This window comes from Carassius auratus, chromosome 9 (genome assembly GCF_003368295.1).
Source record: "Carassius auratus strain Wakin chromosome 9, ASM336829v1, whole genome shotgun sequence".
Lineage (NCBI taxonomy): Eukaryota > Metazoa > Chordata > Actinopteri > Cypriniformes > Cyprinidae > Carassius > Carassius auratus.
The window spans coordinates 7,542,373-7,568,817 of record NC_039251.1 but is presented as its reverse complement, the minus strand read 5'-3'; the positions used below and the strand labels follow the sequence as shown (position 1 = coordinate 7,568,817).

The following is a 26,445-nucleotide window of genomic DNA, read 5'->3' as shown; positions in this document are numbered from 1 at the left end:
CACACATACACACTAGAGAAATGGAACAACAGAATGGTAAAAGAATAACTGACCTTGCGCAATGATGGGGAACACCCTAGAAACCATCTAGCAACAACACAACACACACATAGCAACACCCTGGAAACCACCCAGAACATCTAAACCTCTAATTATTTGTATTTCAGTGAGACCCTGTGGTAGCAGAGCTCATGTTTTATAAACAGGAAGTTATGGAGTCTCATCACCTCTTGATCGGCCAGACTTAATTACGGCTCTCTTAGTAACGTTATTGAAATTCAATAGAGCACCATCGAGGGCCATCATTATTAAAGGTGTGACTGTTTATCTCAGCGTCCTGAAGGCCATCACAGCGGATGGCACAACACAGACAGCTTTTGTTTTCAGGCATAAAAGAGATGCATTAACAAAACTTGTGCTGCCTTTTAATTTTCCTACTTGTCATTCAGAAGCAGTCTGGTCAAGTTTTATAGTACCTGCCCTAATTGCTATGTGCACAGCAGTGAAATAGGTTTGTTGTTATTATATCATCTGTAAATGTTAATCTAACAGCCATCATGCTGTCAGTATTTTGATGCTAATTCTAATGTAGAATGCAAAGATTTGATTTCTGTCACTTCTGTTTGCATTTAGAATTACGCAAATAGGAAAATAAAATGATTTGTGTTTTGAATGCACATAAGCAAAGCTTACTTAGATGTATACATCAGTTTCTAGTGATGTTTTTGGAGTAGGTTTTGTTGACAGAAAACAGAGCGCTTTCCATTCATTGTGAAGCATGCAGTACACCACTTAATTAAATCGCAGCCTTTTGTGGTTTAATAATAAATTTTAATTGTGCATCTCTAATTATCAGAGTGTGGAATTACTCAGTATGTCTGTTTGTACATGCAAAGAGTGAGAGAGAGAGAGGGAAAAGAGAGGAAAATTGATCCAGATGAAGCATGGATGCTTTGAAGTTTATGATGTGATGTAATCATTAATGTGATTTTCAAATGTATCATATTTTTATATCAGTGCATTGACATGTTTTGCCAAACATGAAATGACACAGTCATTTTTGCTATGGTCCGTGACTGTCCGTTTACCTTTTCACACTGTATGTCTTTAAATCGACCTTTTTGTCATTGCGTATATATATATATATATATATATATATATATATATATATGTGTGTGTGTGTGTGTGTGTGTGTGTGTGTGTGTGTGTGTGTATATATATATATATATATATATATATATATATATATATATATGACTGTTGATGTTACACACAGTATTTACATATTTTATACACACAGATAGATAGTTGATGGTTAACTAACGCCCTAACGTCGCACAAAACTAACCTTTCATTAATTACGTTCTGAAAATTTTGATTATCATCCAGTGTGGACAAATATTTCATGTTTAATCACTCTGACTGATAAATGGATCTAGCAAATCTGTGCATAATACTGCTTTTTGTCTGCACCAATCACTATGGAAACCAAATTTAATATGACTGAAAAAAGCTGTACGCCAAGACAGTTGCCGTATGGTAATGTCTGCGCTAGTGACAACCAAGCTGCAACAGTCAGTCCATCAGATATGAATGACTAACATGCTAATTGGCGCAGTCTGCTGCAGCTGGACCGATGCGCCAGTGACATTAAAACTGGCAGATAATTTGTTAGAAATCATAATTAGCCATCAGTTGTTAGCAAAGAGAATATAACTGTCCTCACCGCATCACAGTTTATGATTTACTGTTGATGTTTAGGAAAGATCCAGATTGCCGCTGTGCATCTGTGCACGTGAAGCACTAGGGTTGAGTGAGGATACATCATTCTCAGTTATTCTTCTAGCCGCTTCTTAAGGAGGATGTTCACTGTCTGCACTTACAGCAGCAGTGCTAGTACAGAGACTATGATGCAAACACAAAATCTCTAGATGTGCAGCAAAAAAAAAAAAAAAGAAACTGAGTCAACAGGTCATATGACGTCCATCATGCATCACCAGTGTGACTCAGACCCTGATTAATGTTCAGTATACATCACCAGCAACAGTACTGCATCACTACTGCTGCTAGTACAGATCGCTTTCAAGTTTCACATCAATCCTTCCATATCTAATCGTTTGTATGTCTTATTTAAAACAACCAATGTGCTGTACAATCAACTAATGGTAAAATAAACTAACAACAGTTAATAAAAACAATACCAACAGCTAAAAATAAAAAGTCACTGATAAGTGAGCAAATAAAACAAACATCACAGGAGAAAATGAGAGCAAAGTTTATACAAATCAGTTGAGCCAAAAGCTAACTTTAATAAATATAGTCTCAGTTTTTTTTTAAAGAGCCCAATGAAGGTGAAAGTCTAAAGATATAAAAGGCAAACCATTCCAACGCTTTGGGGCCACCACTGAAAATACCCGGTCACCACTCAATTTTAATCTTGCACTAGGGAGGTCTAAAATCATTTGGTTAGATGACCTTAGATTCCTTTGGGGTTTGTGTACATGTAAAATCAGTTAAATATAAGAGGATGCCAGATTATGGAAAACCTTGTTTTTAATTAACCAGACCCTGCAATGAACCTCGAACCTGTAACGAATCAGTGCTAAAATGTTATATGCTGGTGTTTATGAAAACCCATCAATAATCTAATAAATTAAAACTTATTGTAAGCTATTGGCTCACACCCGCATACCAGGCATTACAGTAGTCCAATATTACTAAAATATAAAGGTATGAATACTTTTTCAAAATTGCTAGATGACAGAAACGGGCTACCTAGATGTAATGTAATGTAATATCTACCTGTCTATCGTCTATGCATCCATTGTTCTTTTCGTCCATTCGTCCGTCTTTCTTTAATGAGGGAGGTGTGGCAAAGTGGGGATCCAAAAGCAAGGCTTTAATAAGAGCGTAGTCAAACAGGCATGGTCAACAACAGCAAGCAAAGATGGCAGTGGCAAGGCAAAAGAGTAATCCAGAAAATCAGGCAATGGTCAGGGCAGGCAGCAAAACAATAATTAACGAGAAAACAATCCAGGAATTAAACACGAAGGCAAAGAAAGAATAGAAACTAGAAAGTACAGAAGAGATATACAACATTTAACCACCAGTGAAGTCAGTGAAAGTGTGTGAAACTTTTAAAGTCCTTCTAATGTGAGACAGCTGTGAACTAATTGTTACGAACTTCACTGTTAGTCTAGGGGTTAAATGACGTCGTAACAAAATGTAAATAAATAAAAAGTCTGACGGTCACATCAATCCCCTGATCCAGAAAAGCACAGACACTAAATTAAGCAAATAACTTAATTTATTAATAACAAGAGGAAGCAAATCTTCAGGAGAGGGCCAGGCCAACATAACAAACAAAAAACCCTCTAGCTAAACACAGAAACTCTAAATAACCTTAACTAAAAAGAAAGAAAATAAATGACAGAGTCTTACCTATCTCCCTGTCTACCATAAACAATATTATATATTCAAAACAAATGGCACCCTCTCCCTACCGCTTCCTAACAAAGACAAACAAAGGTATTTACATAAATTAGAAAATAACACAAAAGAATCATAAACACACCCACCATACCGTTCACACACTCTCTCATAGTTTGTAATTGACAAGTTCATTCACAAAGTTAAGAGGTAATAAAGACCACACTTGGTCCCACTGAGATACACCAAATAACACCAATCTGGATCAGGACAAAGAGTGAGCGCGTAGCCGTCAGTCCTTCAGCATTATTTCTTTGCCATCTTATACACCTTGGATCTCTGTAGCATTCACTCAGTACTGATGAATGATGGACATCAGCTGGAATCCAATTAGCGATCTATAGTGGAGAGAGAGACAGAAAGAGCAAGAGAAGAAAACATGCAATGGCGAACTTGCCCAGTAGGTGAAGTCACTCTCCCAAGAGCGCACAATCCCCAAATACGTCCACAGGACGTAACACCCCCACCACTAAGAATGCAAAAATAAATAAAATAAAAATAAGAAACAAAATAAAGATGTCAACCCATACATCTCCTAGATGGTGGATACATTAATCGGGTACCACTCTTAACTTCTTGAAAGGGCATCTGCCATAACATTCTCCACCCCCTTCTTGTGACGAATATCTAAGCTGTACTCTTGTAGAGTAAGAGACCACCGTAACAACCGTTGATTAGCACCTGACATACGAGAGAGGAACACCAGGGGATTATGATCAGTATATACCACAATAGGACTAATACTACTACCCAGGTACACATCAAAATGCTTGAGAGCTAACAACAGTGCAAGGGCCTCTTTTTCAATTACACTATAATTCCGTTGAGCTCCAATGAACTTTTTAGAAAAATAGGAGACAGGATGTTCAACACAAGCTTGATCCTCCTGTAACAATACAGCTCCAGCACCATTGTCACTCGCATCCACCTGTAATTTGAAAGTCCTTGTAAAATCAGGTGCAGAGAGAACAGGAGCCTGACAAAGGAGATCCTTTGCTGCTTCAAAAGCAAGTTGACATTCGGTAGACCACACAAACTCTCGTTTTATACTGAGGAGATCTGTGAGTGGACAGACCAAGGTGGAAAAATTTGAACAAAAAGCTCGATAGTAACCACTCATCCCCAGAAAACGTCTTAGTTCACGTTTATTAGATGGAACAGGGAACTGAAGAATAGCTGCTATTTTAGCATCAATTGGTTTTACAAGTCCCTGACCAACTTGCTTACCCAAATAGGTAATTGTACCTTTAGCAAATTCACACTTTGCCAGATTTAGTGTCAGTGAAGCAGTCCTTAAACGACTACAAACTTCTCTGAGAGTTTCTAAGTGTTGTACCCAATCATCTGAATGAATCACAATGTCATCTAGGTACACTTCACAATTTGAGACTCCCGAAAGAACTTGGTGCATCATCCTCTGAAATGTAGCAGGTGCATTTCTCATCCCAAAGGCTAAAACGGTGTATTGTAGAAAGCTATCAGGGGTTACAAATGCAGATATCTCAGAGGCTCGTTTAGTGAGGGGCACCTGCCAATATCCCTTCAATAAGTCCAACTTAGTAACATATTTAGCTGAACCAACTTTATCCACGCAGTCTTCAATTCTAGGAAGAGGAAAGGAGTCAGGCTTTGTTACATCATTGACTTTACGGTAATCCGTGCAAAATCGAAAGGTTGAATCTGGTTTAGGTACCAGCAAGCAGGGAGAGCTCCATGGGCTCTGACTGGGCACGGCCATACCATGTTTTAACAGGTAGTCAACTTCTACCTTTATAGCTTCCCGCTTTCGTGGATTTAGTCTGTAAGGGTGTTGTTTTATTGGTTTGGCATTCCCCACATCAATGTCATGAGCACAGACAGATGTTCTACCGGGGACATCACTAAACAAGATTGAAAAAGTACTCAACAACTCCAACAAGTCATGAGACTGTTCTGCAGTCAGATGTGAAAGAAAACAAGAGGGATCTTGTAATATAGCAGAATTCTGAAGGCGAGAAATAGGAAAGCCTCCGCTTTGCAGTTCATCCTCGTCCATAGAGGTCGTAGCGATTACACTCACAGTAGCAGCAGCACAAGTTAAGAGAGAATCAACCTGCTTGCTATTGTTATCAGATGATGTTCTACTCACATAAGCTTTAAGGCGATTCACATGACATACACGATTCTTGCACTTTCGGTCCGGTGTAGCAACAACATAGTTGGTCTCATTCAACCTCCTTTCAATCAAATACGGACCAGCAAATTTGGCATGTAGAATCGACCCAGGCATTGGCAGCAAAACTAAAACCTGATCACCAGGTGAAAAGTCTCGTTTTACTTTTTTTACATCAAACCGTTCTTTCATTTTTAACTGAGTTTCAGACAGATGTAACTTAGCCAGGTCTCGTGCTTTACCTAGCTTTTCACGGATGGAGGTAACATACTCATCAACAGGCACAGGTCTAGATGGCTGGCTTAACAACTGATCACTTAGTAATTTTAACGGACCCCGCATAGTGTGCCCAAACACAAGTTCAGCAGGGCTGAAACCAAGAGACTCCTGTACAGTCTCTCTGGTTGCAAACATCAAATAAGGAAGACCCTCAGCCCAGTCTCTACCAGTCTCGATACAATAACGTCGCAACATCGCTTTGAGGGTTTGGTGAAACCTTTCCAAGGCCCCCTGGGATTCGGGATGATAGGCACTAGACATTTGGTGGCCAATACCCAGCATCTCTAAAGCCTGCCTGAAAACCTTGGAGGTAAAATTTGAGCCCTGATCACTCTGTATAATCCTTGGTAATCCAAACGTAGTACAGAACTTAAGAAGCTCTTTTACCACCACCTTAGCCCTCAATGTACGTAATGGAATTGCTTCAACAAAACGGGTGGTCGCACACATTATTGTGACGATATACTGATGTCCTGCTTTCCCTTTTGGCAGTGGTCCGACACAGTCAATAATCAGTCGGTCAAATGGATCATCTACAACAGGAATCGGACAAAGGGGTGCGGGAGGAATTTTCTGATTCGGCTTGCTTGCCATCTGACAGACATGGCATGAGTTACAGTATTTAGAAACAGAGTTCTTAAGTCCAGGCCAGAAAAAGTATCTAGAAATGCGGTAATAGGTTTTAGTTATACCAACATGTCCAGAAAGAAAATTCTCATGGGCAAGTTTCAGAACCTGTTGCCGATAAATAGATGGCAAAACTATTTGCTGCACCTCCTGCCAGCCAAGCTCTTCCTTCGGTGGTTTCCATCTGCGCATCAGCAAGCCCTCCTCCCAAAAGTAAACCACCCCTGAATTAGAATCATGGACACTATTCTCAACAGCCTTTATGCACTTGGCCAAAGAAGGGTCTGCTCTCTGTGCAACAGCTAAAGAGTCTCTCCCCACCTTCAAGGAAGTCTCCATTTCACCCTCCTCCCTCCCAGAAGGTACATCAACATCAGAGTCTGGTGGTATAAACAGAGCACATTCCACAGTCTTAGGCACGTCATTAGCTATAAAAGAGGTTGACAGATCTACTATTTCCTTAAACTTCTGTGCTTGAGCACGAGTAACCACACAAGAGGGGAACACAGACGGAAACTTCTCAGCTAAATCATCGTTTTGGGAAGTATTAGGCATGCGGGTCACAATAGGTGTAGGGAAAACTATGCCACCTGCAAGATCATTCCCCAAAATCAAGTCAACACCCTCTACTGGTAACTGTTCACGCACAGCCAAGTTGACTACCCCACTAACAATATCAGATTTCAAGTATGCAATATGAAGTGGTACATTCACACAACGCATCTCAATTCCACGTACCAATACTTCCTGACCAGTAAAAGTAGTGTCGGAAAACGGCAAGATTCCTGCAGATATAAACGATTGAGCTGCCCCCGTATCACGCAGAATTGTTACAGGCTTAAACTCCGAATCACACCATAACGAGACTGTACCCCTAAACAAAAAAGGCTGATACATCTCTTTATCTGTGTTAGATTGTACGGAATCAACAAGTGCAACATTTTTAGTCTTAGAAGCACCACTCTTCTGCTTCCATGCTCTACAATCCGCAATCAGATGATTTGAATCGAGGCAAAAGAAACAAACTCGCTTGTCAGCACCCCCATTTGATTTGCGAGTCATTTCATTTTTAAATGGACGTGCAACACGCTGCACCGAATTTTCCACCTGCATTTTGACAGTTGCACCCAAAGAAAAAACATTCTTGTGTGTCAGCACAAATTCGTCTGCCAAAACTGCAGCATCAGCTAGAGAAGTGACCTTCTGTTCATTTAAATATACAACAATGTTAGCCGGAACGCAATTTTTAAACTCTTCTAACAAGATTAACTCCTGTATTTCCTCCAGGGATGTAACCTTGCTAGAGAGACACCACTTTTCGAAAAGCACTTTCTTTTCTCTCACAAATTCAACAAAAGTTTGTTTGACTGTTTTCATATGCCCCCGAAACTTCTGCCGATAAGCCTCTGGGACCAACTCATATGCCCGCAAAACAGCAGATTTTACGGTTTCATATTCAAGGGAACCTTCAATAGGTAAGGCCGAGCAAACCTCTTGAGCTTTCCCTGTTAGACTGCATTGCAACAACAAAGCCCACATCTCTTTTGGCCATTTTAGTTTACTAGCAATTCTCTCAAACGCAACAAAGTAAGAATCGACTTCAGCCTCCCTAAATGGAGGTACCAGTCTAATATACCTACTAACGTCAAATGAATCACTCGCAGTAGATCTAGAAAAATCTTCAGTTACAGTGCTATTTACGGGTGAGGATATGGAACTACCCCGAATACGTGGAACTGGAATTGGCCTTTGGGCCAACCGCTCAGATTCCAAATCCAATTTACGGATCTCAATATCTCTTTCCGCCTGTTTTTCTAATATACGAAACCTAATCATCTCCGCCTCGCATTCTTGCTTCTTAATTAAAAGATCCATCTCTTTCAATTTTAAAGCAATCTTTGGGTCCTGAGGCCCAGAATCAAAATTTGGACTTGCCTCTTTAGGATCCACTGCCAACTCATCCTCATCACCAGATTGTCTAGGTAAAATACCTGCAGTTGTCAATTTCTCCTCAAGATCTTGTTTAAGCACTCGTTTAGTGGCCTCCCTCTCAATCTGAATATTGAAGAATTCCGCAATTAAAACCAAATCTTTTTTTCTACATTTATTGAAGACTTCGATCGTGGGCATGAGAGTAAACGCTGTTAAATCGAATTCCATTATTTCTACGTTTCCCTTCTTTACTCCTTTCCCACCCACAAATGAAAACAGTCAAAAAGTTAGAGGAAGAGAGAAAAACTCACCATACACAAACCGCGACCCATCGAATCACGATCGTACAAACAGACTTCAGTCTTGGACAAACAGAGCAAAACTTCCAATTTGCGATCCGAAAAATAAACGAACTCACTGCTCAAAAAAAAAAAGACGAGCCCCCACTTGTTACGAACCTCACTGTTAGTCTAGGGGTTAAATGACGTCGTAACAAAATGTAAATAAATAAAAAGTCTGACGGTCACATCAATCCCCTGATCCAGAAAAGCACAGACACTAAATTAAGCAAATAACTTAATTTATTAATAACAAGAGGAAGCAAATCTTCAGGAGAGGGCCAGGCCAACATAACAAACAAAAAACCCTCTAGCTAAACACAGAAACTCTAAATAACCTTAACTAAAAAGAAAGAAAATAAATGACAGAGTCTTACCTATCTCCCTGTCTACCATAAACAATATTATATATTCAAAACAAATGGCACCCTCTCCCTACCGCTTCCTAACAAAGACAAACAAAGGTATTTACATAAATTAGAAAATAACACAAAAGAATCATAAACACACCCACCATACCGTTCACACACTCTCTCATAGTTTGTAATTGACAAGTTCATTCACAAAGTTAAGAGGTAATAAAGACCACACTTGGTCCCACTGAGATACACCAAATAACACCAATCTGGATCAGGACAAAGAGTGAGCGCGTAGCCGTCAGTCCTTCAGCATTATTTCTTTGCCATCTTATACACCTTGGATCTCTGTAGCATTCACTCAGTACTGATGAATGATGGACATCAGCTGGAATCCAATTAGCGATCTATAGTGGAGAGAGAGACAGAAAGAGCAAGAGAAGAAAACATGCAATGCCGAACTTGCCCAGTAGGTGAAGTCACTCTCCCAAGAGCGCACAATCCCCAAATACGTCCACAGGACGTAACATAATGATGAGATCTGATGAAAGACAGGTGATTGCAATTGATGATGTGTCCAGGCAGAGGATTATGGGAAATGGAGTCCGGGGTGAGTGGTAAAGGGTACAGGACGAGATGCCTTCTAACAGAGCTCATGTGCACTCCAGCTAGAGATTGGGATGCTATCATTCTATCTATCATTCTGTCTACATGTGTGTAATACCTATCTATCTATTATCTATCCATCCATCCATCCATCCATCTATTGTTCTAAGTATCATTCTATATAATGTCTTTAAACATTAATGGTTTTTGAAACTTAGTTCAAACAAGCCGATATTTAAACTTTGTTTTTTAATTAAAGCAGGAATTCATTTCTTTGAATTTCAATTATTATTTTTAAAATTCCCACTTAGAAATTTAATTCTGCATCCCTGTGTAACCCCTCTCTCCCGGGTCCTCTCTGACGCTCCTCGCACTTGCTCCGAGCGGGGCCCGAACCCGGGTCTCCGGCATGGGAGGCAGACGCACTAACAAGTAGGCTAAATGGTTACAGCCACTAGCGTCTGTCGCTAGTGCGTCTCTTGAGATCGGTGAGTGAGGTTTACCTTCACATTCACCCCCCTAAACGTCACTCCCATCCGGGTCACGGCACCAATGTAACCCCTCGCTGGCCTCCGTTACACCTGCATCAATTCAAATTTAACACAAAAATTATCAGGAAGTTTTAGGTTCCCACAAGTCAGTAAGTATATCTAAAAAAAATAATAAAGAAGAGTTAGACTTCAAAACAAAATCCACAATTAAACTTGTGGAACACAATGAAACCCGGTGAGGGTTTCTCTCGCGGGATCATCCGGTGAGGTAATGCCTTGAAATGGTTGTGATGTCTGACAGAATCGGGTTGCAGTCAGCAAACTCCTCCGCCACTAGAAAGGGAACGTCATTAGATGCTCATCACAATAAATGCCACATCTCTATTCACACAGAGGACGCCAGAGCAACCGCGCATCTGCCTAATATCCCAGATAAGAAACTGCTGCCGTTACGCTTCTAATTAACATCGAGCAGCTCCCCCATGAGTAAATCTTCCTCTGAGCACTTTTTTTTTTTTGTGGTAAACAATGAAGCGAGGCTTGTTGATTATCAGCTGTCTGGAAACTCTTGACTGCTCGGGTTGTTCAGTTCGACTGCATTTCTCTGGCATGAATGACGGGTTTAGTCATCTTTGGGTGACACACACTCACTGTCTCAACCCACACAGACACCCGTCTAATTTTAGACTGCATGCACTCGGTCTGTGAGGTAGCTGCCAATCAGCGCTGGAGGCCTCCGTTAGAGATCTTACATGACAGATGCTGAATATTAGATACACGTGATACACTCGTGATAAGGTAGTTATTATCTTACCAATGGGAGTTTTTATCTTGCGCATCAAGTATGGACACTTTTCACAGACTGTAATGATGCTCTCTTGACCAACATAATCAATCTCTCTGTTCTTTAAGTTTTGGAATGTCAGAAACACTTTCATGGAATTTAGATTTTCTAAAGTAATATTCTTAGGAAAACTACTATTAAATGATAGTTATTGTAAAAATTGCATTATCATACACATATGTTTTATTTTTATTATCTAATTTAAATACATATATACATATTATCAGCTGACATTAAAAAGTTTGAATAGCCCTTCACCTTTCTAATTTTGCTTGGGATTTTCTTTTGAAGTGAGACGCAACAAATTGTTTATGTCTTTGTGCGTTATGAACGAGACAATTTCTTTTGTACCAGAAACATAAACAAGAGCTGCTTCAAAGATCTTCCCAGACATCACACTGAAGCACTTTACATATGAAAATACCAGACCAGAAGATCTATTGGAGAAAGTGAATGAATAATGAGAGCCTGTGTGTGTGTGTGTGTGTGTGTGTGTGTGTGTGTGTGTGTGTGTGTGTTTGAGGCTTGTGTAGACCCCCGACACTCTCAGCCTCCCAGCGCTTGTATTAAAGATGAAAGCCTCGCTTGCTTTGCGAGGTGCTGTGTGCATCGCTGTCTGTCAGAGAGCTCGGCTTCCTCCAACTTTTCCGTGGCATGGGGGAAATACAGACATAAATAAAATATAGTTTTATGAATAATTCAGGTGTGCATTGTGATTGACACGAGGGTGAAAGTACCTGATTATGCCACAGACGTGCGTGATTGGAATGAGCTCTCGAGCAGAGCAGATCAGCCGAGCTGCAAAGTTCAAACTCCTTCTCTTCATCTGTGTAAGATCGAATTACAGCCTGAGTGTGGAAATCAGACATTTCCAATCAGTTCCTTCCTTTCGCTCTTCTGCCATTTTCAGCGTGTGGAAAAAGTGCTTATTGAATTTGGCCTGTCTAGACCGCTGGATCTCATCCTTTTGTAAGAACTGGACTCCCATCATTTTTCAGATCTTCAAGGATGAAGGTGCTTCGTGCGTTTCACTTCCCAGCAGCATCTTAAAACAAAATAGGGTTAGTGTGAGAAAAGATATTATGAAAAATCCTTATATAATAAATATGAATGATTAAATTCAACAATATTTATAAATTATGTATTTTAATATTGTTTTTAAATAATTTTAATGTAATATTTATATTGTAATTTAATTATATTCTTTAAGAAATATCTTTATATTAACATATTTAAAATATTATATATATAAAATATTATATATATATATATATATATATATATATATATATTTAATCTTTTGGTTATAGCTTATATTATTTAACAATTTAATTTAAATATATCTTTAAATTTTAATTTTATAAATTTTTCTTTTTCATTTCTCAATATAATATCAATAATAAATAATACCAAAACAAAATTTAGATTTTAAAATAATTATGAAGAATATTTGTTTGTGTCCTTCAAAAACAAGAGCTTTGACTGAAAGTTACTTTTATTTTTAGTAAGAATTGTAAGAAATATACACACAATTCATGAATAATCACTTAATTTTGTAAGTTATCACTACTGTGATATCTAATAAGAGTATACACTCTTGATTTACACAGTTTATTTGTCCATTACAGGGTGGACATTTTAAGTCAGTCTGACTAATTACTTTACAATTATGAATACACTGAGACATTTGCAGATCTCATTACTGTATGCAAATGCATTAGTTATGCAACAGAACTATTGGAAAGAATCAATGCACACTACACCCAGAAATCGTGTATGTGAGATGTTTTTAACTTCAAAAGGTTAGGTCCTTTATCCATAATATTACTTTCTCCAGTGAAGAATACATCTTATCTGAATCAGGAAAGAAATATGCACAAATCAAAAGTCTTAAAAACAGTTCTATATTAATATGTTGTTGGATTTTGATGTGAGACGACAACAGGGGAAGGACTTTTTTATTTTACTGTAGGAAGCGTTATTATGGATTTGTATTCAGCCAGAAGTGATGGTTTAACGTTAAAACGTCTTGATGATTGATTTGTTTCTTACAAACACGCAGCTTTTGGCTTTATAAGACATTAAGTGATGGACTGGAGTGGTGTGGATTACTTGTGGATTATTGTGATGTTTTGATCAGCTGTTTAGACTTTCATTCTGACGGCACCCATTCACTGCAATAGATACATTGGTGAGCGAGTGAGGCAATGCTACATTTCTCCAAATCTGTTCTGATGAAGAAACAAACCCATCTAAAGCTTGGATGGCCTATGGCTGAGTACATTTTTCTTTTTTGGGGGGTCAATTATTCCTTTAAAATGAGAACACATGGCTTATATCAGTGGAATTTGGGCGAGTTTAACATAGAAAGCGGTGCTTTCAAACACAGATCCTGGATCAGATTCCATATGCCAGTCATTTGAGTTCACAGCTTCAGTTTGCACACAGCGACTGATGGAAGAACAGTGTGTTTTTTCCACTGCTGTTCTGGAGAAGATCAATGCGAGCTGCAGCAGTCAGCTCCGTGTGCTGGGTACTGAATAGCATCCAGATATGTCTTCCTTCTTTCATGTGTGTGTGTGTGTGTTAGAGAGAGTGTGCATGTGTGTGTGTGTGTGTGTGTGTGTTGATGTCTACAGCCTCAGGCAACAGCAAGTTAACAAATGTACAAAGCGGGAATGAAGCCTCATTTCCATAAAGCACCCAATGTAGTAGAGCGACTATTTAAATGGGCTCCTTTGTTTCTAATTGTGTTCTGCTTTCTTACTTGTTCTGCAAAAAAATAAAAAACTCTCAAGTCCTGCACTTACGGTTTACTTAGTAAACCATCTTTTAATGAGAGCTGCTCAACCGAAATGATCTTCACACCACAACAGTAAAGATTTATTAGCTATCTGTGTATGTTTATTGGGATTGCACCTTTTGTAGGTCTCTGAATCACTGACTCTTCAGTGCAAATGGATCTAAGGACATAACAGAGCAATATTTAGTGCAGTAAAATAGGAAATTAGACTATAATTATCACAAGAGTGTAGTTTATGTCCTATTATATTTCGTATCAGTTGTGTTGTGTGTATAATTTTAAATATGCAGCAAATTTAGCATGCCGTAACAGCATATGTTAGGTTAGCTCAATCCACGTGCAATGATACTGAATTGCTTTTGCCTCTCAAGCAGCTTACAATGAATCGTATTTCTAATGAAATTAATGTATGTCGATACAACCCCTCACCTTACTACAAGAGAGAATGTCATGTTTAAACAAATGTTAATAAATGTTAATAAATATATGACGCATGCAATGGCTAATTGAATTAGCTACTGGCATTAAATAAATCCATTTACATTTATGCATTTAGCAGATGGTTTTATCAGAAGCAACTTACACTGCATTTAGGCTATATATATATATATATATCAGTATGTAAAAAATTGAAATATTTTGCAATAAAAGAATGCATTTCATAAAAACACGTCTAAAGGAAAAACATTTTATTATAAATTAAGCATTAATTCAAATATCATATTGAAATATTTGCAGTGAGACAAATAAACAAATTCAAATGAACTGTCTATGCATCAAAGAATCCAGAAAAAATGGTTATAGTTATATTTTAAAATAAAACAGAAATCCATTCCTTTCTTTTTTCAATAATATTTAAAAATATTACAGATTTTGCTATATTTTTGATCAAATAAATGCAACCGTGTTGAGTATATGAGACTTCTTGCAAAAATATTGAAAATCATTATATAATCCAAATGAAAGACTACACATATACAGTATTAATTTGTTTTTAAGATGAAATGTGACCAACATATTCTTGGTTTTAAGTGTCTAATTCTTATTTATGTTTATTCATTGTTTATAGCAAATTGCAGTCTCTAAACACATTGCAAGATCTGTGATGAAAATTTCATTAGCCTTTTTTTTATTTAAATGGATCTCTTTGCATGGACAACAACGCTTCCCTCAGGGGACACCGCGGTAAACCTCACTGTATAATTTGCATGCTTTGAGTAGGTCTGCTTTATGAATGCTTCCCTTGACCTTTTACAAACATATTCTTCTTCTTTTGGCATTTTCATGCTGTTATTCAGAGGCCTGTGACTCTTCCTAACACTGATGTGGAGTATGGAATATATCAAGTCTGCGTTTCTGTTTACTCGCACAGACACACAGCCGGGCCGCACACATCGGCAGAATGACATCACCCTCAGATATATAATTATACCAGGATACAGTTCCTGCAGATGAGACCTGGCGGCGCTCTCAAGGTTGCTCTTTATGGCTCGGCGTGACATGATTTATAAGGTTAAACACAGGCTTTGCCATGTTTTGGGGAAGCTACTGGCCCTTCTAATAATTTATAGTTAAACTAACAGTCAAGATACTCTTTTTAATAAAAGGCAAACACTAAGCTACTAACAAAATCAGAAGTATTTAGGCATAAAAACACTGAGAATGTCGATACTGTATAAACTGTGATACTAACTGGAAAACATCCTAAATGTATATTATGGAATTGTACGAACTGCAGGAATTAACGAAATATTTTGTTCACACTTTATTTTAAGGTCCAATTAACTATGCCCTGAATAAGCCCCTAATTTGGAGCTTATTAATAGTTAGTAATTAGTTGTTAAGTTTAGGTATTGGGTACATTATAAAAAAAATTATAAATAAAAACTGTGACATTTACGGTAACACACCGTCAGCTGTGGTTGCCAGAACTTCACCGTAAAAAAATATGGAAGCAACATTTTTGTTTTTACAGACTTAACTTAAATTCACAATAAAATACAGTATTTTATTAACTGATGTTTAATAAACAGTTAATATACCAACATAGTGAAGTACTATTATCTGTTTTGAACCATTGGACCACTGTAATGCACTGATAACCACAAAAACGGTGGTGATGAGAAACTCACGATGAACCATATATATATATATATATATATATATATATATATATATATATATATATATAAGGTGCACACAGCATCATTCACATAAACACTGAAACCCATCACGGTGACTTGGATACTGAAATAATGCAATAAACATTAATTTAACAACATTAGATGAAAGATAGGTTACCCCTACACAACTGATAAGAAAAAAAACATCAAATATGAATCACCATGCAAGAAATTCTGAGAGTGTCAATTTATGGATTGTTACTGTAAATTGTACAATGACATTTTCTTTTTCACTTAAAAAAAACAAAAACTTTTTATCAATATTTTGCTGTAAAATTGCATTAAATGTAATTACATTTATTTACCGAATATAGTATGTAAACTTACTGTTAACCAGTTAACAGGTTTTTACCGTAGCATTTTTACAGTCTTTTACTGTTAAAATCACAGTAATTTTTTACAGTGTAGGATTAGGGATGTAGAATATGGTCATGCAAAATATGTGCTTTATAATTACTAATAAACAGCCAATATGTTAACAATAGGCATGCTATACTAAAGTGTTAACAATATTTTCAAAACAATGTATCTTTCATTTGAATTAGTGCAAAAAATACTACCATGACATTATACTGTAAATATACTAGTCACCATTTGATGTGGAGCAAAACCTTTCATCAAAGCTGTCCTAAAACCTAAATCCAAAATGTGTTTTTGTCTAAAGACAACTTTTGTGATCCACTTCAAATGTTGACAAATATACACATAGTTTCAGCTCACTTTGTTATTCTGCATGTGCCAATTAATTTCAGTTGACAAAAAATAAAACCATATACCATAGTGAGACATTACTTGTAAAAACGTAGCTTGATATAGGAGCTATTCTGTTTTAAAAACAGCTAATACTGAAAAACTGTAGTTAAATTTCTGTCATTACATCTGGCTAGATATGCACAGAAACTCTGGTGTGTTATAGTTGTTAATAAAAATGAACACCTTAAAAAATAATATTTGTTAACTGAAAAAAAAAAAAAATTAAATATGAAGAGATGGAAAACTTAAATGAGAAATTTTTCACTGATTAGTTGAATAAAATTAGTAAATATATCATAATAAATAAATCTATTTAAACCTGAATACAAATATAAAAAACTAGGAGACATTACAAAAGCATATAAAAATGTTACTAAATAAGAAGAAAGACAAGAAACTCAACTTATGGTTTGCACATCTCAACTGCGTTGTTTTTCATGTTTTTATATTACGTTATTATATTTTCGCCCAGCTCTTTATATAGTTGAATGTATATAAATATGTCCAAATTTTTCTGCATAAATACAGTATACTGGTGAAGAGTGATGTACTATAGCAAATCTCAACTGCTTGATTGCTCGTATCTTCACAAAATGTAATCTATACTGTCATCCACCTCTAATCTGCTAAACGTGAATATGAGGCATGAAGATATTAAGATATTATAAAAATTAAGATCATGGTTTTCTGTTAAGCTGCTTTCAACCAATGTCTATTGTGAAAAGCACTACACAAATAAATCTAAATCGATTAGACTAAACTCTAATAAGCATAAAACACATAATATTGAGTATAATACTTCATTATAATAAGTATATTTAACACAATTTCTATGCAATACAATAAAGTTACTTTAAAAACAACTTTTTTCATATGTGTTTTGTCTCTGTTTTACACATTTAGTTAAAAACAAGAGAAAATATAATAAAATATGCATAAAATACACTCATGTTAAGTTGTTCTTCTAAATTTCGTTCTAATCATTATTAGATATTTTTACTGAAAAAGAACAAAAAAAACAGGAATTTTTGCAGTGCATTTTATGCTGTTTTGGTATGTCATCTTATAGAGCTGCCTCATCATGCTGTCTAAAGCCCATCTATGATGCTACAGGGTGCCACCTACCTCTGTAGGCTGCTGACTGTGTTTTGGAACAGAGCCTTTGTGTTCATTCCTCGGCTCTTCCTCCCTCCCCCTCTGTAATTCCCTCCCTGTCTGCGCTCTTACATGCTCTTTCTGTCTCTGTCTCTCTCTCTGGCTCCAGTGAGACTGTGTGTTCACTGTACTTTGCGGTTGCCCTGGCTTTCCCTCTCGGCAGGCTGCAGTACGAGACCGAAAGAGAGAGACTCACTCACCTGTCATGCACTGATCTGACCCCTTCTTCTGTGGACCAAACACCCCTCGACGTCTAGCAGCAAGACACCAAATTACTGCAACATAAAAGAGCAAATGCAGTTCATTGGAGTAAACATTGAAGGAATAGTTTAGATAAAAATGAATGTTCTTTTATTATTTACTCACTCTCATGTCGTCCCAAAATCCATTTGATGTTTTTTAGTGGAGCACTTAAGGTGAAGAACATTTATGCAGCTTTTTTTTTATTATTTGAATTGCAATATTGAGATATTTACAACTTGAATATATAAGGATTGCTCTCGACTAAGGATTTTTCTGGTTGACTAGTAGTCGTTCTTTTTAAGCATTAGTCGACTAATCACGTTTATTAAGAAACCGTTTAAATCATTTTAATGAGACTTTAATTGCCTACATATCCTAATAAGCACTAAAGCACACGCATAAAGCTTGCCACATTGCAGAAGAAATTATTATGAATGTGTCGGGGGGGGGGGGGACCAGTAAGGAGAATATTTGTTTTCCATTTGAATTGATTTGTTTGAAACTAAAGTATATATTTCACTCTCTATAGAGATATACACAGAGTTCTGTGTTAATGTTCAGAGACACCGAGACGGCAGAAAGTGCATCCTGTTTGCTATTATTTTTTTTAAACAGGTTGTTGTTATTGTGCACATAAATAAACTTAAAAATGACCAAAAATGAGGGAGTATTTTAAGATCTGTCCTGCTGTGAGCTGCTGTTTACACTCTTCACAGACACTTAAAAACTTGAAAAGCACACATTTCTCTAGGTTAACACTTGATTGAGCGGCCTTGCAAAGTTGCTAATACTTACATATTTCAGATGATAAGCCATATTTAAGAAGGATAAATGATAGGTGAGTGTTTGGATGTGCTGCCTAATGTCCTGTATTACCATAGACTAGCTGTTAACGATCTGTCCTTCACAGACTGCGTGACTTTTTTTTTCTTCTGCAACTAAGCGACTAATAAAATTATTCGACTATTTTATATATATAGAAGGTCAGGTGAAAAAGTGGGATTTTTAATGTCATTTCTGGGGCGGGACATGTTAATATATACTATATATATATATATATATATATATATACACACACACACACACACACAAACACACATATATATATATATATATATATATATATATATATATATATATTAGTGCTGTCAATCGATTAAAATTAAATTAAAATTAACTAATTAATCGCACAATTTTTTAAAATTAATCGCGATTAATCGCAATTAAAAGACTGAAACTTTTTGGATATGTAAATGTAAAATGTAAAAAATTAATGTAAACTCAAGACAAAGAAACTATTTAAATGCTAAATATGATTGTTTATTGGAATTTTTGTTTAACTTGTAAAACAGATTTTCTCATGTAAACAACATACCTGCAATAAACCATCAATATCCTCCAAATTAACTGTTGGCTTGAAAGCCATATTTATTACAGAAATAAAAACACAGGCATGTAAGTACCATTTGAATTTCAAAACAATCAATGCCAATAAAAAACAAAAATGATTTCCATGTTGAATTCTAAGTGGACTGCAAAAAAAAATCCAAAGTATAGTCATTGCCAGTGCTTTAAGTGGGCCAGTATGCACCAGTACTCAGTAGCCTACCGCCACTTCCAAATATAGCTCTTGAGCGTACCGCCACCTCTCCGTGCGCCCAGAACGTGCTTGTAGCGTACCGGTACGCTCATTTGGTTTTAATAGAGGTTTTAATCTTTTACCTGCACTGCCGATTTTCAGAGCGCCCTTCACAATGCAAGCTTCCTAATTCATCCCACCCAGAGCAGAAACTACATTACCCATTCACCCTTAAGTTATACAAGTGAATAGCGCGTGTGTCGCTTTTCCCACTGTTAAGTGTCAACAACTCAACGTGGCCGGAGAAGGTGTGTGAAACTCGTTGTGAGTTATACTAAAGCAAAATCTTGAGTATTTATTGTCTGATAAACATTAAAAACTGTCTGCGGAGGTTGAGTCGTCCTGCAGCCCCCGCTGGCTGCTCATTGGCTGCAGCATCTTTTTTCTAAGTTCTAAAAAAATACCGTAGACGGCAAGGCACAAATTTAGATATTCATTTATCTAATTAATCTATAGCCTATGCACAAAGACAATATGATCTTTTTGTCCCCTTTTTGTTTTAAAGCTTGATGAAGAGAGAGAGCGCAAGTTGCTGCAGCTGCGAGGAGGACAGTGATGCACGCGCACAAGAGTGATTGACAGTTCGCGGCACTGTGTACAAAAAATACTCCGCTACACAATTATTTCGTTATTTTCGTTTAAGCTTATTAACGTTTTTTTTAAACAATGACATTTGAATTCATGATTTTAATGTTGCTGTTTCTTGTGGCAGACTAAATGAAGAGTAATGTTTCTTGTGGCAGACTGAAGAGTGATCCGGCAGAGTTTTATACTGAAACTTTCCGTCTAAAAGTCCTTCCTTGGTCTTATCCATATTTCTTTGCACGTTGAACACACAAGGCCACAACTGGAAATAAAAAAACTGCAACCGCGTTAATTGCGTTATTTTTTTTTAACGCGTTAAATATTTCAAATTAATCGAATGCGTTAACGCGCTAATTTTGACAGCACTAATATATATATATATATATATATATATATATATATATATATATATAAATCTTTTTCAGCATACACACATGAATTGCCCACAAAGAGACAATCGACCGGAGTTAAAGGGGGGGTGAAATGCTCGTTTTCACTCAATATCCTGTTAATCTTGAGTACATATAGAGTAGTACTGCATCCTTCATAACTCCAAAAAGTCTTTAGTTTTATTATATTCATAAGAGAAAGATAGTCTGTACCGATTTTTCCCGGAAAAACACGACCGGCTGGAGGCGTGACGTGTGGGCGGAGCTAAAGAATCACGAGTGCCAGTAGGATTTTGCGTTGAGAGCATGTGGAAGCTGTGACATTACCGTGAGGGAAAAACCATCATCCAAAACAAACCATGGCTAACAGTCAGATTCAGCCGTTTATTTATGATCCAGAATCAGATCCCGAGGCTGAAACTGAACGAGAGCAGCTGCAGCAACGACTCGCTCCGAGCGGGACTCGAACCCGGGTCTCCGGCATGGGAGGGGACGCACTAACAAGGAGGCAGAGATATTTGAAGCAGTTTTACTTACCACATGCGGTTCCAACACACGATCGTGACCCTTTTTCGTTGGGATTGCATCATCCTTAAGAAATAAACGATACGCAAATCCTTCGTCAAACTGGGCCTTGTTTGTAAAACAAGCATCTTCGAAATGCAGGGAACAAACACAAACACTTGCACAACTCCGTTGATGCTCTGTAAAAATAAACTCCATCCACTGGTCCCTTAATGCTGTTTTTTTTTTTTTTGGTAATCTATGCAGGGTTGTCTTGCCCTGGCAACCAAAAACACACTTCTTTTGTGACATTTCGCGACGCTCTCGCTCTGATCAGTGATTGTCTGTGCACAGCCTCTCTCAGTGCTCTGCTCTACGGGAGCGCGCGCTCTTCCGGCAGAAGTGCCCTCAGGACACATATAAGGAAATTCCGCTCCATCTAACGTCACACAGAGCCATACTCGAAAAAAACTTTCCGAAACTTGTGACAATCCGGAAGGAGTATTTTGGGAACAAAAATACTCCTTCAAACGTACAACTTAATTTTTGAAACTTTGTCCATGTTTAGCATGGGAATCCAACTCTTTAACAGTGTAAAAAACTCAGTATGCATGAAATAGCATTTCACCCCCCCTTTAAGTAATTTTGATGTCATATTGACTTTTAACAAGCATCCAATTTCAGATGTACATAAAACAGTATTAACTTCTGTTGAATTCACACACTCTCTGGGTTTGATTATCGGCATGACTCACACAAGATCTTCCAGCCATCTGGAGAGCTGGGGGAAAAAGGCATACTGAACTGAACCGTATGACTCAGTGTGCTGATTTCCCAGGCCTGAGGGCAGGCAGAGGTTAGTATGGGGCTAATTACAGACCACAGAACTACTAGCATCCTATAAAACATTCATTAGGGACGCCTAGACTACAGAACGAGGGTGTCGAGATTCAAAAGCCCTGCACTGACGAGAAAACTCAAAGGTTACGTCTTTGACAGGTTCAAGGCAGAGACGTGTTACTTTCTGACGGTCACTGTGTGAAGATACAAGTTGTTTTGAGCACCATCCACAGGCCTCTCAGTGACACACTTCTGGTTTTGTTCTTCGAGTTCAAACAGAGCCAAGAAACAACATTATCTGTAAAGCGCTCGTAAACTTTAATCACTGCCGCTGAGTCATCGCTTTGGGCACTGAATGAGTAGTTCATATGACGTATGTTTTATTCTCTCTCTCATTCTGTCAGTCAAGACTTGGCTTATTGTTCTTTCTTCAAAGTTTATCAGCAGTACTACCACCAGAAAACAGCGTGCTAAAAGCCATCCAGTTATTACAAAGCGCTTTTAAATTCCTCAGGCGGCAGAAATAATGACTTTTTTTTGGCTCCGGCCTTCCATTTTTCATGCCGCCGTCACAGTCAATGATTTGATTTGAAACCAGACTGCTCATTTGCATATGGCCTAAATATAGTCAGAGAACGTCTATGCAAACAAAGTGCAATATATTTACATTCTCGATATTTCTCATATGCATGAAATCACAAAATAGGACATGAATATAAGCGTTCGAGCAATGCAGTCACGGTCTGTTACAAAACCCAGTGAGCTGGTTTCTCCAACCCATCATGAGACCTCTACATAAACAGCATTATACAAATGACTTATGTGCGTTATTAAATAGCATATGCAATAAAATGCACAAGATTTTGTTGTTTTATAATATGATAATTTGACGTTTGTGATGTCGATGGCACAAATTTAAAATCAGACATTGTTGCAGATTTTGATTTTTTTTATATACACTTTTTATCATTTTTATTTATGATTTTATTTTAAATTGTAAGGTCTTAAGTTTCTACTTGTTTTAGAAAGCAGCAAGAAGAAATGTTAAGTATAAATACATTTAAAAATATAAAATATTCAATTGAAAAACAAAAACAAGGGTTTTGCTAAAAAGTCCAATAAAGAAAGACTTTAAACAGATTGCATAATAAGACTTTCAATAGATTTCAATAGCTGATTATTAATAAATCAATATTTTTATCTACACTTCTCAGTATTGAATCAACTCTACCTATACATTTATAATCAACATTTCTTTCACCTTGTATACCATCCTGGATTTGTTCACTGGGGACAGCGAAATGCATTATGGGATTGACCTGTGCACCAAGAATACATGCTTAATCTTAAAAAGCAACATAATCATGCATTTCAGAACAGCATTCCCGCTGTGAGGACTTAAAATGCTACCCACGTAGGCAGCTCAATAGGTTTTGGAACAGAGCCTCAGTGTGTGTGTGTGTGTGTGTGTGTGTGTGTGTGTCGACCACCAGTCATATGTTTTGCATCTTTACGTAATGGAGCTCCTGGTACGATATCCCATAAGAAAGAGAGCGAATGCAAATTAGATATGACTGTTATACAATAGGCAGCATTCCAAGATGGAGAGGAAACGAGAGGGAATAATTTGATTTTTCTGCTGAAATCAAGCACTGAGCCATTCACGGCTGTCTGTTCTGCTCTCTAATGGGTCACGGACCCGCAAGGCCATAGATTCGAGTCAGGATAAACATTTTAGAAGGAAGGAAATGAAGTATTCAATCATTTACAGTGGAGAAGCAGAACGCAAGAATGTGCTACTGTAATGCTGCGAGTTTCTCAATGTCACAAAACGCTTTCAATGGTTCGTTTTCCACAAATCAGATGGTAACATAGAAGCTCTATGCTGTCTCTCAAGACATTTTCCAAAAGAAAACCTCCTCCAGGATAAATCCATCAGTGGCCAGAAACCCAGTCAGAGCGCCGATTTAAACCTTTATTAAATCCAAAACACACATTCAAGCGCTTTCCTCCTGAAGCCAGCTGCCTTTCCACTAAAACAGTTTAAACACACTATGAAATCTGTTATAGGTGGGATTAAGCACTTTAAAATGAATGATCGGTGCTTAAATATTCTTTCTTTGAAGGATTTGTTGATTTAGATTCTTCTCATATCACATTAAGTCCAGCAAGTGGAAATACAGTACTATTAGCGGGAATTAGATAGGCTTAAAATGAATAATTACAGCAAGAATTAGGGCTTTCTGTTGCAGAGAGGTATTAGCTGTTTGCCACATTTTTAATTGCTGGACTTTACTTATTACTCGAGAGAGAGGCTCAGATTTAGCTTAATTACAGGAGGTCCGAATGCAAAGCTGTTTTGACACTGCATTTATTCCACCTCTAATAGCTGGATGACCACACTCTCTGTTTGTGTTTCTCTGCGCCGAGAGGAAGGATTTCCTAAAGCAAGAACTCTAATGCTGCTAACATTAACGATAGCTCCACAGCTCTACTCCCAGGAGCTTCCAGACTAATTTAGATGCACTCTTAACCCAAATTCCTGCTTTATTTACTGATCACGTGACGGGTCGGGTGAATTATATCACAATATTTTTCAGCCTGTTTGAGATATTCATGATATTTATGTATATCCATGGAAATGATTCGTTCAGAAGAACCTTTTCAACCACAAAAGCCATTGTTCATAAATAGTCTTTAGATTCCAAGTGATTCGAGCAAGAAGTAAAATACGGGAAAATGAAATGTCATTCATTTGCACCAATAAAACAATAAATAATCATAAAAAACAAATTATCCTTATTAAATATTTTCATATATATGAAAAAATGCCACATAAAGTAAGTCTTTGAACATTCTGTGATGGCACAAATAAATCACTGAATCAGAGTTTTGAATCAATTCACTGAAATAATTAGAGAAATGAATCTAAAAGCTCTAACACTGTTTTTGTGACTAAAGTTTAAATGAAAGAAGCCTTCAAATTTGTTTTTGAAAAGCATGAGACAAGAAAGGATCACAAACAAGTCAAAATTTAATGGCTGGATAAAAAACAACAAAAAAAAAATCATGATATTTTAAATCATTTTAATTAGTTCTGCTAAAATGATGTCATGAATATTGGAAAAAGTCAAACCTAAAACGGTCATTGCATTTTTTTCTAACTCTCTTTTTGTATTACTTTTGTGTTATATATTATTTATTGCACAAACTAACTAACAATATATCTTACATTAAATGTTTTTTTTTTTTTTTTGAAATACAACAGAAAATAGTTAGAATAATAATTATTAATGTGGCTATGTTTGTTTGTGGATCATCATCCAGGGACTCAAATTCTTCATAAATGAAACCCACTTCATCTCATTTGATTATTCAAACAGATTGCTCTTATTCTAAAGTCTGATTGGTTGAGGAACATTTAAAACCGAATTCTGTAGTAATGCAGTGAATCATATTGTTGGCAGATGTCGACAACTAGCGTGATGCTTATCAAGCACCTACATTATTTCTCATATTAAGAAAATGTTGCACATTTCTAAAAAACAGCCTCGCCCTCTAATAATCAGAAACATTTACATACCATTTAAAAGTATGTTGTTCTTTTAAAATAAAATTGATCAAAAGTAACAGTAAAGACATTTTTAATGTTACAAAATGAAGAAATCTGCTTTTAACATTGACGATAAAAATAAATGTTTTTGTGCAGCAAATCTGGAGTAATGATGCTGAAAATTCAGCTTTGCATCACACAAATTAATTTCATTTTACAACATATTCAATAATAAATCAGTTATTTAAAATTGTAATAATTTTTCACAATATTACTATTTTTATTGTTTTTTTAATTAAATAAATGCAGCCTTGTTGAGCAAAAGCGAACTTCAGAAACATGTTGTGTATACAGTACAGTACAGTAAATAGCAGCGGATGCATTTCTACCATCACACTGTATATCCAGCTCTGATGTTTAATGTGTTTGAATGCGAGACTGCCTGTGAGTCACACCCCCCGCCTGTAAAAGAGTATTTATGAAGCACAAGTGCAGCACAAGTTCATTAGCACAAATCCCATTGAGCCCAAGTGTGTGTGTGTTTGACTGTTTATATGAGTGTTTTTGGCTGCTTTCTGGTTGCCCTCATTCACCTCTACAGATTATGGTGCTGTGCCTGCTATCGACAGTCTCTCCGCTGTCTGTTTTCCCTCTCGCTCTCTCTCTCTCTCTCTCCCTCCCTCT

The 26,445-nt window shown here is 37.0% G+C and overlaps 1 protein-coding gene across 1 annotated transcript in view; it reads left to right on the top strand.

The window, feature by feature from the left end:
• LOC113108261 (cysteine/serine-rich nuclear protein 3) overlaps positions 1 to 26,445 on the top strand; it is a 50,956-nt gene that overhangs the window by 8,188 nt on the left and 16,323 nt on the right. The gene's annotated exons all lie outside the window — the stretch shown is intronic.